The sequence below is a fragment of the Silurus aristotelis genome (assembly GCF_946808225.1).
Source record: "Silurus aristotelis genome assembly, chromosome: 15".
NCBI classification, from domain to species: Eukaryota; Metazoa; Chordata; class Actinopteri; order Siluriformes; family Siluridae; genus Silurus; species Silurus aristotelis.
In genome coordinates this window covers 14,208,928-14,222,449 of record NC_139588.1, presented here as the reverse complement: position 1 = coordinate 14,222,449, position 13,522 = coordinate 14,208,928, and positions in this window count along the sequence as shown.

The window sequence follows — 13,522 nt, the reverse complement described above, 5'->3', positions numbered from 1 at the left end:
AAGATTGCTTTTTTCTTTGTCTTTTTTGAAAGACTTGATTGGCCTTCTTTTATTATGAGTTACATTGTAGATAAGTATGGAAAAGAAGCCATGACACAGACAAGGATAAAATTTTTTTTTTTTTTTATCTAATAATTTGTCTACTTTGTGACATTAAACTGTAAATCTATTTAATAATTAAAAAAACCTGTTTAAAAGATTGCTTTTTTCTTAGTTTTTTTTGAAAATCTTGTTTGGCCTTCTTTTATTATGAGTTACATTGTTGTGAAGTATTGAAAAGAAGCAATGTTGGTTCATTAAGATTATTGACTGCTTGCACAAACGGGAGAGAATAGCTCAATGTGTTAAGGCATTGGTTCAACTATCGGCAGGTCCCCACAAGGTTGTCGGTTCAAGCCCCGACACAAACAAGGGAGAAAAAAAAATTATAATTTTTAATCTAATAGTTTGTCTACTTTGTAACATTAAACTGTAAATCTATTTAATAATTTAAAAAAACCTGTTTAAAAGATTGCTTTTTTCTTTGTCTTTTTTGAAAGACTTGTTTGGCCTTCTTTTATTATGAGTTACATTGTAGTGAAGTATGGAAAAGAAGCCATGTTGGTTCATTAGGCTTATTGACTGCTTGCACAAACGGGAGAGAATAGCTCGATGTGTTAAGGCATTGGTTTATCTATCAGCAGATCCCCACAAGGTTGTCGGTTCAAGCCCCAACACAAACAACGTAGAAAAACATTTTTATTTTTTTTATCTAAGAGTTTGTCTACTTTGTGACATTAAACTGTAAATCTATTTGATAATTAAAAAGACCTGTTTCAAAGATTTCTTTTTTCTTTGTCTTTTTTGAAAGACTTGTTTGGCCTTCTTTTATTATGAGTTACATTGTAGTGAAGTATGGAAAAGAAGCCCTGTTGGTTCATTAAGATTATTGACTGCTTGCACAAACGGGAGAGAATAGCTCAATGTGTTAAGGCACTGGTTTAACTATCAGCAGGTCCCCACAAGGTTGTCGGTTCAAGCCCCGACACAGACGAGGTAAAATTTTTTATTTTTTTTTAATCTAATAGTTTGTCTACTTTGTGACATTAAACTGTAAATCTTTTTGATAATTAAAAAAACCTGTTTAAAAGATTGCTTTTTTCTTTGTCTTTTTTGAAAGACTTGTTTGGCCTTCTTTTATTATGAGTTACATTGTAGTGAAGTATGGAAAAGAAGCCATGTTGGTTCATTAGGCTTAGTGACTGCTTGCACAAACGGGAGAGAATAGCTCAATGTGTTAACGCATTGGTTTATCTATGAGCAGGTCCCCTCAAGGTTGTGGTTTTAAGCCCCCACAAGGTTGTGGGTTTACACCCCGACACAGACAAGGTAAAAAAAAACATTTTTCTTTTTAATCTGATAGTTTGTCTACTTTGTGACATTAATCTGTAAATCTATTTGATAATTAAAAAGACCTGTTTAAAAGATTGCTTTTTTCTTTGTCTTTTTTGAAAGACTTGTTTGGCCTTCTTTTATTATGAGTTACATTGTAGTGAAGTATTGAAAAGAAGCCATGTTGGTTCATTAAGCTTATTGACTGCTTGCACAAACGGGAGAGAATAGCTCAATATGTTAATGCATTGGTTTAACTATCAGCAGGTCCCCACAAGGTTGTTGGATCAAGCCCAGACACAGACGAGGTAAAAATTTTTTTTGTTTTTTTAATCTAATAGTTTGTCTACATTGTGACATTAAACTGTAAATCTATTTGATAATTAAAAAGACCTGTTTAAAAGATTGCTTTTTTCTTTGTCCTTTTTAAAAGACTTGTTTGGCCTTCTTTTATTATGAGTTACATTGTTGTGAAGTATTGAAAAGAAGCCATTTTGGTTCACTAGGCTTATTGACTGCTTGCACAAACGGGAGAGAATAGCTCGATGTGTTAAGGCATTGGTTTATCTATCAGCAGATCCCCCCAAGGTTGTCGGTTCAAGCCCCGACACAAACAAGGGAGAAAAAAAAAAAAAAATTTTTAATCTAATAGTTTGTCTACTTTGTAACATTAAACTGTAAATCTATTTAATAATTAAAAAAAACTTGTTTAAAAGATTGCTTTTTTCTTTGTCTTTTTTGAAAGACTTGTTTGGCCTTCTTTTATTATGAGTTACATTGTAGTGAAGTATGGAAAAGAAGCCCTGTTGGTTCATTAAGATTATTGACTGCTTGCACAAACGGGAGAGAATAGCTTGATGTGTTAAGGCATTGGTTTATCTGTCAGCAGATCCCCACAAGGATGTCGGTTCAAGCCCCGACACAAACAAGGGAGAAAAAAGAAAATATTTTTTAATCTAATAGTTTGTCTACTTTGTAACATTAAACTGTAAATCTATTTAATAATTTAAAAAAACCTGTTTAAAAGATTGCTTTTTTCTTTGTCTTTTTTGAAAGACTTGTTTGGCCTTCTTTTATTATGAGTTACATTGTAGTGAAGTATGGAAAAGAAGCCATGTTGGTTCATTAGGCTTATTAACTGCTTGCAAAAATGGGAGAGAACAGCTCAATGTGTTAACGCTTAGGTTTATCTATCAGCAGGTCCCCTCAAGGTTGTGGGTTCAAACCCGGACACAGACAAGGTAAAAAAAAAAGTTTTTTCATCTAATAATTTGTCTACTTTGTGACATTAAACTGTAAATCTATTTAATAATTAAAAAGACCTGTTTAAAAGATTGCTTTTTTCTTAGTCTTTTTTGAAAGACTTGTTTGGCCTTCTTTTATTATGAGTTACATTGTAGAAAAGTATGGAAAAGAAGCCATGACACAGACAAGGATAAATTATTATTATTTTTTTTTATCTAATAATTTGTCTACTTTGTGACATTAAACTGTAAATCTATTTGATAATTAAAAAGACCGGTTTAAAAGATTGCTTTTTTCTTTGTCTTTATTGAAAGACTTGTTTGGCCATCTTATATTATGAGTTACATTGTAGTGAAGTATGGAAAAGAAGCCATATTGGTTCATTAAGCTTATTGACTGCTTGCACAAACGGGAGAGAATAGCTCAATGTGTTAAGGCACTGGTTTAACTATCAGCAGGTCCCCACAAGGTTGTCGGTTTAAGCCCCGACACAGACGAGCTAAAAATTTTTATTTTTTTTTAATCTAATAGTTTGTCTACTTTGTGACATTAAACTGTAAATCTATTTAATAATTAAAAAAACCTGTTTAAAAGATTGCTTTTTTCTTTGTCTTTTTTGAAAGACTTGTTTGGCCTTCTTTTATTATGAGTTACATTGTTGTGAAGTATGGAGAAGAAGCAATGTTGGTTCATTAAGCTTATTGACTGCTTGCACAAACGGGAGAGAATAGCTCAATGTGTTAAGGCATTGGTTCAACTATCGGCAGGTCCCCACAAGGTTGTCGGTTCAAGCCCCGACACAAACAAGGTAGAAAAACATTTTTTTTTTTTAATCTAATAGTTTGTCTACTTTGTGACATTAAACTGTAAATCTATTTGATATTCAAAAAGAAATGTTTAAAAGATTGCTTTTTTCTTTGTCTTTTTTGAAAGACTTGTTTGGCCTTCTTTTATTATGAGTTACATTGTAGTGAAGTATTGAAAAGAAGCCATGTTGGTTCATTAAGCTTATTGACTGCTTGCACAAACGGTAGAGAATAGCTCAATATGTTAATGCATTGGTTTAACTATCAGCAGGTCCCCACAAGGTTGTCGGATCAAGCCCTGACACAGACGAGGTAAAAACTTTTTTTTTTTTTTTTATCTAATAGTTTGTCTACATTGTGAAATTAAACTGTAAATCTATTTGATAATTAAAAAGACCTGTTTAAAAGATTGCTTTTTCTTAGTTTTTTTTGAAAAACTTGTTTGGCCTTCTTTTATTATGAGTTACATTGTAGTGAAGTATTGAAAAGAAGCCATGTTGGTTCACTAGGCTTATTGACTGCTTGCACAAACAGGAGAGAATAGCTTGATGTGTTAATGCATTGGTTTATCTATCAGCAGATCCCCACAAGGTTGTCGGTTCAAGCCCCGACACAAACAAGGCAGAAAAAGAAAAATATTTTTTAATCTAATAGTTTGTCTACTTTGTAACATTAAACTGTAAATCTATTTAATAATTAAAAAAAACCTGTTTAAAAGATTGCTTTTTCTTTGTCTTTTTTGAAAGACTTGATTGGCCTTCTTTTATTATGAGTTACATTGTAGTAAAGTATGGAAAAGAAGCCATGACACAGACAAGGATACATTTCTTTTTTTTTTTTTATCTAATAGTTTGTCTACTTTGTGACATTAAACTGTAAATCTATTTGATAATTAAAAAGACCTGTTTAAAAGATTGCTTTTTTCTTTGTCTTTATTGAAAGACTTGTTTGTCCATCTTATATTATTAGTTACATTGTAGTGAAGTATGGAAAAGAAGCCATGTTGGTTCATTAACCTTATTGACTGCTTGCACAAACGGGAGAGAATAGCTCAATGTGTTAAGGCACTGGTTTAACTATCAGCAGGTCCCCACAAGGTTGTCGGTTCAAGCCCCGACACAGACGAGGTAAAAAACTTTTTTTTTTTTTTATCTAATAGTTTGTCTACTTTGTGACATTAAACTGTAAATCTATTTGATAATTAAAAAAACCTGTTTAAAAGATTGCTTTTTTCTTTGTCTTTTTTGAAAGACTTGTTTGGCCTTCTTTTATTATGAGTTACATTGTAGTGAAGTATTGAAAAGAATCAATGTTGGTTCATTAAGCTTATTGACTGCGTGCACAAACGGGAGAGAATAGCTCAATGTGTTAAGCCATTGGTTCAACTATCGGCAGGTCCCCACAAGGTTGTCGGTTCAAGCCCCTACACAAACAAGTTAGAAAAACATTTTTATTTTTTTTATCTAAGAGTTTGTCTACTTTGTGACATTAAACTGTAAATCTATTTGATAATTAAAAAGACCTGTTTCAAAGATTTGTTTTTTCTTTGTCTTTTTTGAAAGACTTGTTTGGCCTTCTTTTATTATGAGTTACATTGTAGTGAAGTATGGAAAAGAAGCCATATTGGTTCATTAAGCTTATTGACTGCTTGCACAAACGAGAGAGAATAGCTCAATGTGTTAAGGCACTGGTTTAACTATTAGCAGGTCCCCACAAGGTTGTCGGTTCAAGCCCCGACACAGACGAGGTAAAAAAATTATTTTTTTTTAATCTAATAGTTTGTCTACTTTGTGACATTAAACTGTAAATCTATTTGATAATTAAAAAGACCTGTTTAAAAGATTGCTTTTCTCTTTGTCTTTTTTGAAAGACTTGTTTGGCCTTCTTTTATTATGAGTTACATTGTAGTGAAGTATGGAAAAGAAGCCATGTTGGTTCATTAAGCTTATTGACTGCTTGCACAAACGGGAGAGAATAGCTCAATGTGTTAAGGCATTGGTTTAACTATAATCAGGTCCCCACAAGGTTGTCGGTTCAAGCCCCGACACAGACGAGGTAAAAAATTTTTTTTTTTTTAATCTAATAGTTTGTCTACTTTGTGACATTAAACTGTAAATCTATTTGATAATTAAAAAGACCTGTTTTAAAGATTGCTTTTCTCTTTGTCTTTTTTGAAAGACTTGTTTGGCCTTCTTTTATTATTAGTTACATTGTAGTGAAGTATGGAAAAGAAGCCATGTTGGTTCATTAGGCTTAGTGACTGCTTGCTCAAACGGGAGAGAATAGCTCAATGTGTTAAGGCATTGGTTTATCTATGAGCATGTCCCCACAAGGTTGTGGTTCCAAGCCCCCACAAGGTTGTGGGTTCATCCCCCAACACAGACAAGGTAAAAAAAAACATTTTTCTTTTTAATCTGATAGTTTGTCTACTTTGTGACATTAAACTGTAAATCTATTTGATAATTAAAAAGACCTCTTTAAAAGATTGCTTTTTTTTTGGTTTTTTTTGAAAGACTTGTTTGGCCTTCTTTTATTATGAGTTACATTGTAGTGAAGTATTGAAAAGAAGCCATGTTGGTTCACTAGGCTTATTGACTGCTTGCACAAACGGGAGAGAATAGTTCAATGTGTTAAGGCATTGGTTTATCTATCAGCAGGTCACCATAAGGTTGTCGGTTCAAGCCCCGAAACAAACAAGGGAGAAATTTTTTTTTTTTTTTAAATCTAATAGTTTGTCTACTTTGTAACCTTAAACTGTAAATCTATTTAATAATTAAAAAAAACCTGTTAAAAAGATTGCTTTTTTCTTAGTTTTTTTTGAAAAACTTGTTTGGCCTTCTTTTATTATGAGTTACATTGTTGTGAAGTATTGAAAAGAAGCCATGTTGGTTCACTAGGCTTATTGACTGCTTGCACAAACGGGAGAGAATAGCTCAATGTGTTAAGGCATTGGTTTATCTATCAGCAGATCCCCCCAAGGTTGTCGGTTCAAGCCCCGACACAAACAAGGTGAAAAAAAAATAATAATTTTTAATCTAATAGTTTGTCTACTTTGTAACATTAAACTGTAAATCTATTTAATAATTAAAAAAAACTTGTTTAAAAGATTGCTTTTTTCTTTGTCTTTTTTGAAAGACTTGTTTGGCCTTCTTTTATTATGAGTTACATTGTAGTGAAGTATGGAAAAGAAGCCCTGTTGGTTCATTAAGATTATTGACTGCTTGCACAAACGGGAGAGAATAGCTTGATGTGTTAAGGCATTGGTTTATCTGTCAGCAGATCCCCACAAGGTTGTCGGTTCAAGCCCCGACACAAACAAGGGAGAAAAAAGAAAATATTTTTTAATCTAATAGTTTGTCTACTTTGTAACATTAAACTGTAAATCTATTTAATAATTTAAAAAAACCTGTTTAAAAGATTGCTTTTTTCTTTGTCTTTTTTGAAAGACTTGTTTGGCCTTCTTTTATTATGAGTTACATTGTAGTGAAGTATGGAAAAGAAGCCATGTTGGTTTATTAGTCTTATTAACTGCTTGCACGCCTGGGAGAGAACAGCTCAATGTGTTAACGCATAGGTTTATCTATCAGCAGGTCCCCACAAGGTTGTGGGTTCAAACCCAGACATAGACAAGGTAAAAAAAAAAGTTTTTTCATCTAATAATTTGTCTACTTTGTGACATTAAACTGTAAATCTATTTGATAATTAAAAAGACCTCTTTAAAAGATTGCTTTTTTTTTTGTTTTTTTTGAAAGACTTGTTTGGCCTTCTTTTATTATGAGTTACATTGTAGTGAAGTATTGAAAAGAAGCCATGTTGGTTCACTAGGCTTATTGACTGCTTGTACAAACGGAAGAGAATAGCTCAATGTGTTAAGGCATTGGTTTATCTATCAGCAGGTCCCCATAAGGTTGTCGGTTCAAGCCCCGAAACAAACAAGGGAGAAAAATTTTTTTTTTTTTAATCTAATAGTTTGTCTACTTTGTAACCTTAAACTGTAAATCTATTTAATAATTTAAAAAAACCTGTTTAAAAGATTGCTTTTTTCTTTGTCTTTTTTGAAAGACTTGTTTGGCCTTCTTTTATTATGTTACATTTTAGTGAAGGATGGAAAAGAAGCCATGTTGGTTCATTAAGCTTATTGACTGCTTGCACAAACGGGAGAGAATAGCTCAATGTGTTAAGGCACTGGTTTAACTATCAGCAGGTCCCCACAAGGTTGTCGGTTCAAGCCCCGACACAGACGAGGTAAAAATTTTTATTTTTTTTTAATCTAATAGTTTGTCTACTTTGTGACATTAAACTGTAAATCTATTTGATAATTAAAAAAACCTGTTTAAAAGATTGCTTTTTTCTTTGTCTTTTTTGAAAGACTTGATTGGCCTTCTTTTATTATGAGTTACATTGTAGTTAAGTATGGAAAAGAAGCCATGACACAGACAAGGATAAAATTTTTTTTTTTTTTTATCTAATAATTTGTCTACTTTGTGACATTAAACTGTAAATCTATTTAATAATTAAAAAAACCTGTTTAAAAGATTGCTTTTTTCTTTGTCTTTTTTGAAAGACTTGTTTGGCCTTCTTTTATTATGAGTTACATTGTAGTGAAGTATTGAAAAGAAGCAATGTTGGTTCATTAAGATTATTGACTGCTTGCACAAACGGGAGAGAATAGCTCAATGTGTTAAGGCATTGGTTCAACTATCGGCAGGTCCCCACAAGGTTGTCGGTTCAAGCCCCTACACAAACAAGGTAGAAAAACATTTTTATTTTTTTTATCTAAGAGTTTGTCTACTTTGTGACATTAAACTGTAAATCTATTTGATAATTAAAAAGACCTGTTTCAAAGATTTGTTTTTTCTTTGTCTTTTTTGAAAGACTTGTTTGGCCTTCTTTTATTATGAGTTGCATTGTAGTGAAGTATGGAAAAGAAGCCATGTTGGTTCATTAAGCTTATTGACTGCTTGCACAAATGGGAGAGAATAGCTCAATGTGTTAAGGCACTGGTTTAACTATTAGCAGGTCCCCACAAGGTTGTCGGTTCAAGCCCCGACACAGACGACGTAAAAAAATTATTTTTTTTTAATCTAATAGTTTGTCTACTTTGTGACATTAAACTGTAAATCTATTTGATAATATAAAAGACCTGTTTAAAAGATTGCTTTTCTCTTTGTCTTTTTTGAAAGACTTGTTTGGCCTTCTTTTATTATGAGTTACATTGTAGTGAAGTATGGAAAAGAAGCCATGTTGGTTCATTAAGCTTATTGACTGCTTGCACAAACGGGAGAGAATAGCTCAATGTGTTAAGGCACTGGTTTAACTATTAGCAGGTCCCCACAAGGTTGTCGGTTCAAGCCCCGACACAGACGAGGTAAAAAAATTATTATTTTTTTATTTAATAGTTTGTCTACTTTGTGACATTAAACTGTAAATCTATTTGATAATTAAAAAGACCTGTTTTAAAGATTGCTTTTCTCTTTGTCTTTTTTGAAAGACTTGTTTGGCCTTCTTTTATTATGAGTTACATTGTAGTGAAGTATGGAAAAGAAGCCATGTTGGTTCATTAGGCTTAGTGACTGCTTGCACAAACGGGAGAGAATAGCTCAATGTGTTAAGGCATTGGTTTATCTATGAGCATGTCCCCACAAGGTTGTGGTTTCAAGCCCCCACAAGGTTGTGGGTTCATCCCCCGACACAGACAAGGTAAAAACAAAACATTTTTCTTTTTAATCTGATAGTTTGTCTACTTTGTGACATTAAACTGTAAATCTATTTGATAATTAAAAAGACATGTTTAAAAGATTGCTTTTTTTTTGTTTTTTTTGAAAGACTTGTTTGGCCTTCTTTTATTATTAGTTACATTGTAGTGAAGTATTGAAAAGAAGCCATGTTGGTTCACTAGGCTTATTGACTGCTTGCACAAACGGGAGAGAATAGCTCAATGTGTTAAGGCATTGGTTTATCTATCAGCAGGTCCCCACAAGGTTGTCGGTTCAAGCCCCGAAACAAACAAGGGAGAAATTTTTTTTTTTTTTTTTAATCTAATAGTTTGTCTACTTTGTAACCTTAAACTGTAAATCTATTTAATAATTAAAAAAAACCTGTTTAAAAGATTGCTTTTTTCTTTGTCTTTTTTGAAAGACTTGTTTGGCCTTCTTTTATTATGAGTTACATTTTAGTGAAGGATGGAAAAGAAGCCATGTTGGTTCATTAAGCTTATTGACTGCTTGCACACCAGGAGAGAATAGCTCAATGTGTTAAGGCACTGGTATAACTATCAGCAGGTCCCCACAAGGTTGTCGGTTCAAGCCCTGACACAAACGAGGTAAAATTTTTAATTTTTTTTTAATCTAATAGTTTGTCTACTTTGTGACATTAAACTGTAAATCTATTTGATATTCAAAAAGACCTGTTTAAAAGATTGCTTTTTTCTTTGTCTTTTTTGAAAGACTTGTTTTGCCTTCTTTTATTATGAGTTACATTGTAGTGAAGTATTGAAAAGAGGCCATGTTGGTTCATTAAGCTTATTGACTGTTTGCACAAACGGGAGAGAATAGCTCAATATGTTAATGCATTGGTTTAACTATCAGCAGGTCCCCACAAGGTTGTCGGATCAAACCCTGACACAGACGAGGTAAAAAATGTTTTTTTTTTTTTTAATCTAATAGTTTGTCTACATTGTGAAATTAAACTGTAAATCTATTTAATAATTAAAAAGACCTGTTTAAAAGATTGCTTTTTTCTTAGTTTTTTTTGAAAAACTTGTTTGGCCTTCTTTTATTATGAGTTACATTGTAGTGAAGTATTGAAAAGAAGCCATGTTGGTTCACTAGGCTTATTGACTGCTTGCACAAACAGGAGAGAATAGCTTTATGTGTTAAGGCATTGGTTTATCTATCAGCAGATCCCCACAAGGTTGTCGGTTCAAGCCCCGACACAAACAATGGAGAAAAAAAAAAAAAATTTTAATCTAATAGTTTGTCTACTTTGTAACATTAAACTGTAAATCTATTTAATAATAAAAAAAAACCTGTTTAAAAGATTGCTTTTTTCTTTGTCTTTTTTGAAAGACTTGTTTGGCCTTCTTTTATTATGAGTTACATTGTAGTGAAGTATGGAAAAGAAGCCATGTTGGTTCATTAGGCTTATTAACTGCTTGCACGAATGGGAGAGAACAGCTCAATGTGTTAACGCATGGGTTTATCTATCAGCAGGTCCCCACAAGGTTGTGGGTTCAAACCCGGACACAGACAAGGTAAAAAAAAAAGTTTATTCATCTAATAATTTGTCTACTTTGTGACATTAAACTGTAACTCTATTTGATTATTAAAAAGCCCTGTTTAAAAGATTGCTTTTTTCTTTGTCTTTTTTGAAAGACTTGTTTGGCCTTCTTTTATTATGAGTTACATTGTAGTAAAGTATGGAAAAGAAGCCATGACACAGACAAAGATAAAAAAAAATTTTTTTTTATCTAATAATTTGTCTACTTTGTGACATTAAACTGTAAATCTATTTGATAATTAAAAAGACCCGTTTAAAAGATTGCTTTTTTCTTTGTCTTTATTGAAAGACTTGTTTGGCCATCCTATATTATGAGTTACATTGTAGTGAAGTATGGAAAAAAAGCCATGTTGGTTCATTAAGCTAATTGACTGCTTGCACAAACGGGAGAGAATAGCTCAATGTGTTAAAGCACTGGTTTAACTATCAGCAGGTCCCCACAAGGTTGTCGGTTCAAGCCCCGACACAGACGAGGTAAAATTTTTTCATTTTTTTTAATCTAATAGTTTGTCTACTTTGTGACATTAAACTGTAAATCTATTCGATAATTAAAAAAACCTGTTTAAAAGATTGCTTTTTTCTTTGTCTTTGTTGAAAGACTTGTTTGGCCTTCTTTTATTATGAGTTACATTGTAGTGAAGTATTGAAAAGAAGCAATGTTGGTTCATTAAGCTTATTGACTGCTTGCACAAACGGGAGAGAATAGCTCAATGTGTTAAGGCATTGGTTCAACTATCGGCAGGTCCCCACAAGGTTGTCGGTTCAAGCCCCAACACAAACAACGTAGAAAAACATTTTTATTTTTTTTATCTAAGAGTTTGTCTACTTTGTGACATTAAACTGTAAATCTATTTGATAATTAAAAAGACCTGTTTCAAAGATTTCTTTTTTCTTTGTCTTTTTTGAAAGACTTGTTTGGCCTTCTTTTATTATGAGTTACATTGTAGTGAAGTATGGAAAAGAAGCCCTGTTGGTTCATTAAGATTATTGACTGCTTGCACAAACGGGAGAGAATAGCTCAATGTGTTAAGGCACTGGTTTAACTATCAGCAGGTCCCCACAAGGTTGTCGGTTCAAGCCCCGACACAGACGAGGTAAAAAATTTTATTTTTTTTTTATCTAATAGTTTGTCTACTTTGTGACATTAAACTGTAAATCTTTTTGATAATTAAAAAAACCTGTTTAAAAGATTGCTTTTTTCTTTGTCTTTTTTGAAAGACTTGTTTGGCCTTCTTTTATTATGAGTTACATTGTAGTGAAGTATGGAAAAGAAGCCATGTTGGTTCATTAGGCTTAGTGACTGCTTGCACAAACGGGAGAGAATAGCTCAATGTGTTAACGCTTTGGTTTATCTATGAGCAGGTCCCCTCAAGGTTGTGGTTTTAAGCCCCCACAAGGTTGTGGGTTTACACCCCGACACAGACAAGGTAAAAAAAAACATTTTTCTTTTTAATCTGATAGTTTGTCTACTTTGTGACATTAATCTGTAAATCTATTTGATAATTAAAAAGACCTGTTTAAAAGATTGCTTTTTTCTTTGTCTTTTTTGAAAGACTTGTTTGGCCTTCTTTTATTATGAGTTACATTGTAGTGAAGTATTGAAAAGAAGCCATGTTGGTTCATTAAGCTTATTGACTGCTTGCACAAACGGGAGAGAATAGCTCAATATGTTAATGCATTGGTTTAACTATCAGCAGGTCCCCACAAGGTTGTCGGATCAAGCCCTGACACAGACGAGGTAAAAAATTTTTTTGTTTTTTTAATCTAATAGTTTGTCTACATTGTGACATTAAACTGTAAATCTATTTGATAATTAAAAAGACCTGTTTAAAAGATTGCTTTTTACTTAGTTTTTTTTGAAAAACTTGTTTGGCCTTCTTTTATTATGAGTTACATTGTTGTGAAGTATTGAAAAGAAGCCATGTTGGTTCACTAGGCTTATTGACTGCTTGCACAAACGGGAGAGAATAGCTCGATGTGTTAAGGCATTGGTTTATCTATCAGCACATCCCCCCAAGGTTGTCGGTTCAAGCCCCGACACAAACAAGGGAGAAAAAAAAATAATAATTTTTAATCTAATAGTTTGTCTACTTTGTAACATTAAACTGTAAATCTATTTAATAATTAAAAAAAACTTGTTTAAAACATTGCTTTTTTCTTTGTCTTTTTTGAAAGACTTGTTTGGCCTTCTTTTATTATGAGTTACATTGTAGTGAAGTATGGAAAAGAAGCCCTGTTGGTTCATTAAGCTTATTTACTGCTTGCACAAACGGGAGAGAATAGCTCAATGTGTTACGGCACTGGTTTAACTATCAGCAGGTCCCCACAAGGTTGTCGGTTCAAGCCCCGACACAGACGAGGTAAAAATTTTTATTTTTTTTTAATCTAATAGTTTGTCTACTTTGTGACATTAAACTGTAAATCTATTTGATAATTAAAAAAACCTGTTTAAAAGATTGCTTTTTTCTTTGTCTTTTTTGAAAGACTTGATTGGCCTTCTTTTATTATGAGTTACATTGTAGTTAAGTATGGAAAAGAAGCCATGACACAGACAAGGATAAAATTTTTTTTTTTTTTTATCTAATAATTTGTCTACTTTGTGACATTAAACTGTAAATCTATTTAATAATTAAAAAAACCTGTTTAAAAGATTGCTTTTTTCTTTGTCTTTTTTGAAAGACTTGTTTGGCCTTCTTTTATTATGAGTTACATTGTAGTGAAGTATTGAAAAGAAGCAATGTTGGTTCATTAAGATTATTGACTGCTTGCACAAACGGGAGAGAATAGCTCAATGTGTTAAGGCATTGGTTCAACTATCGGCA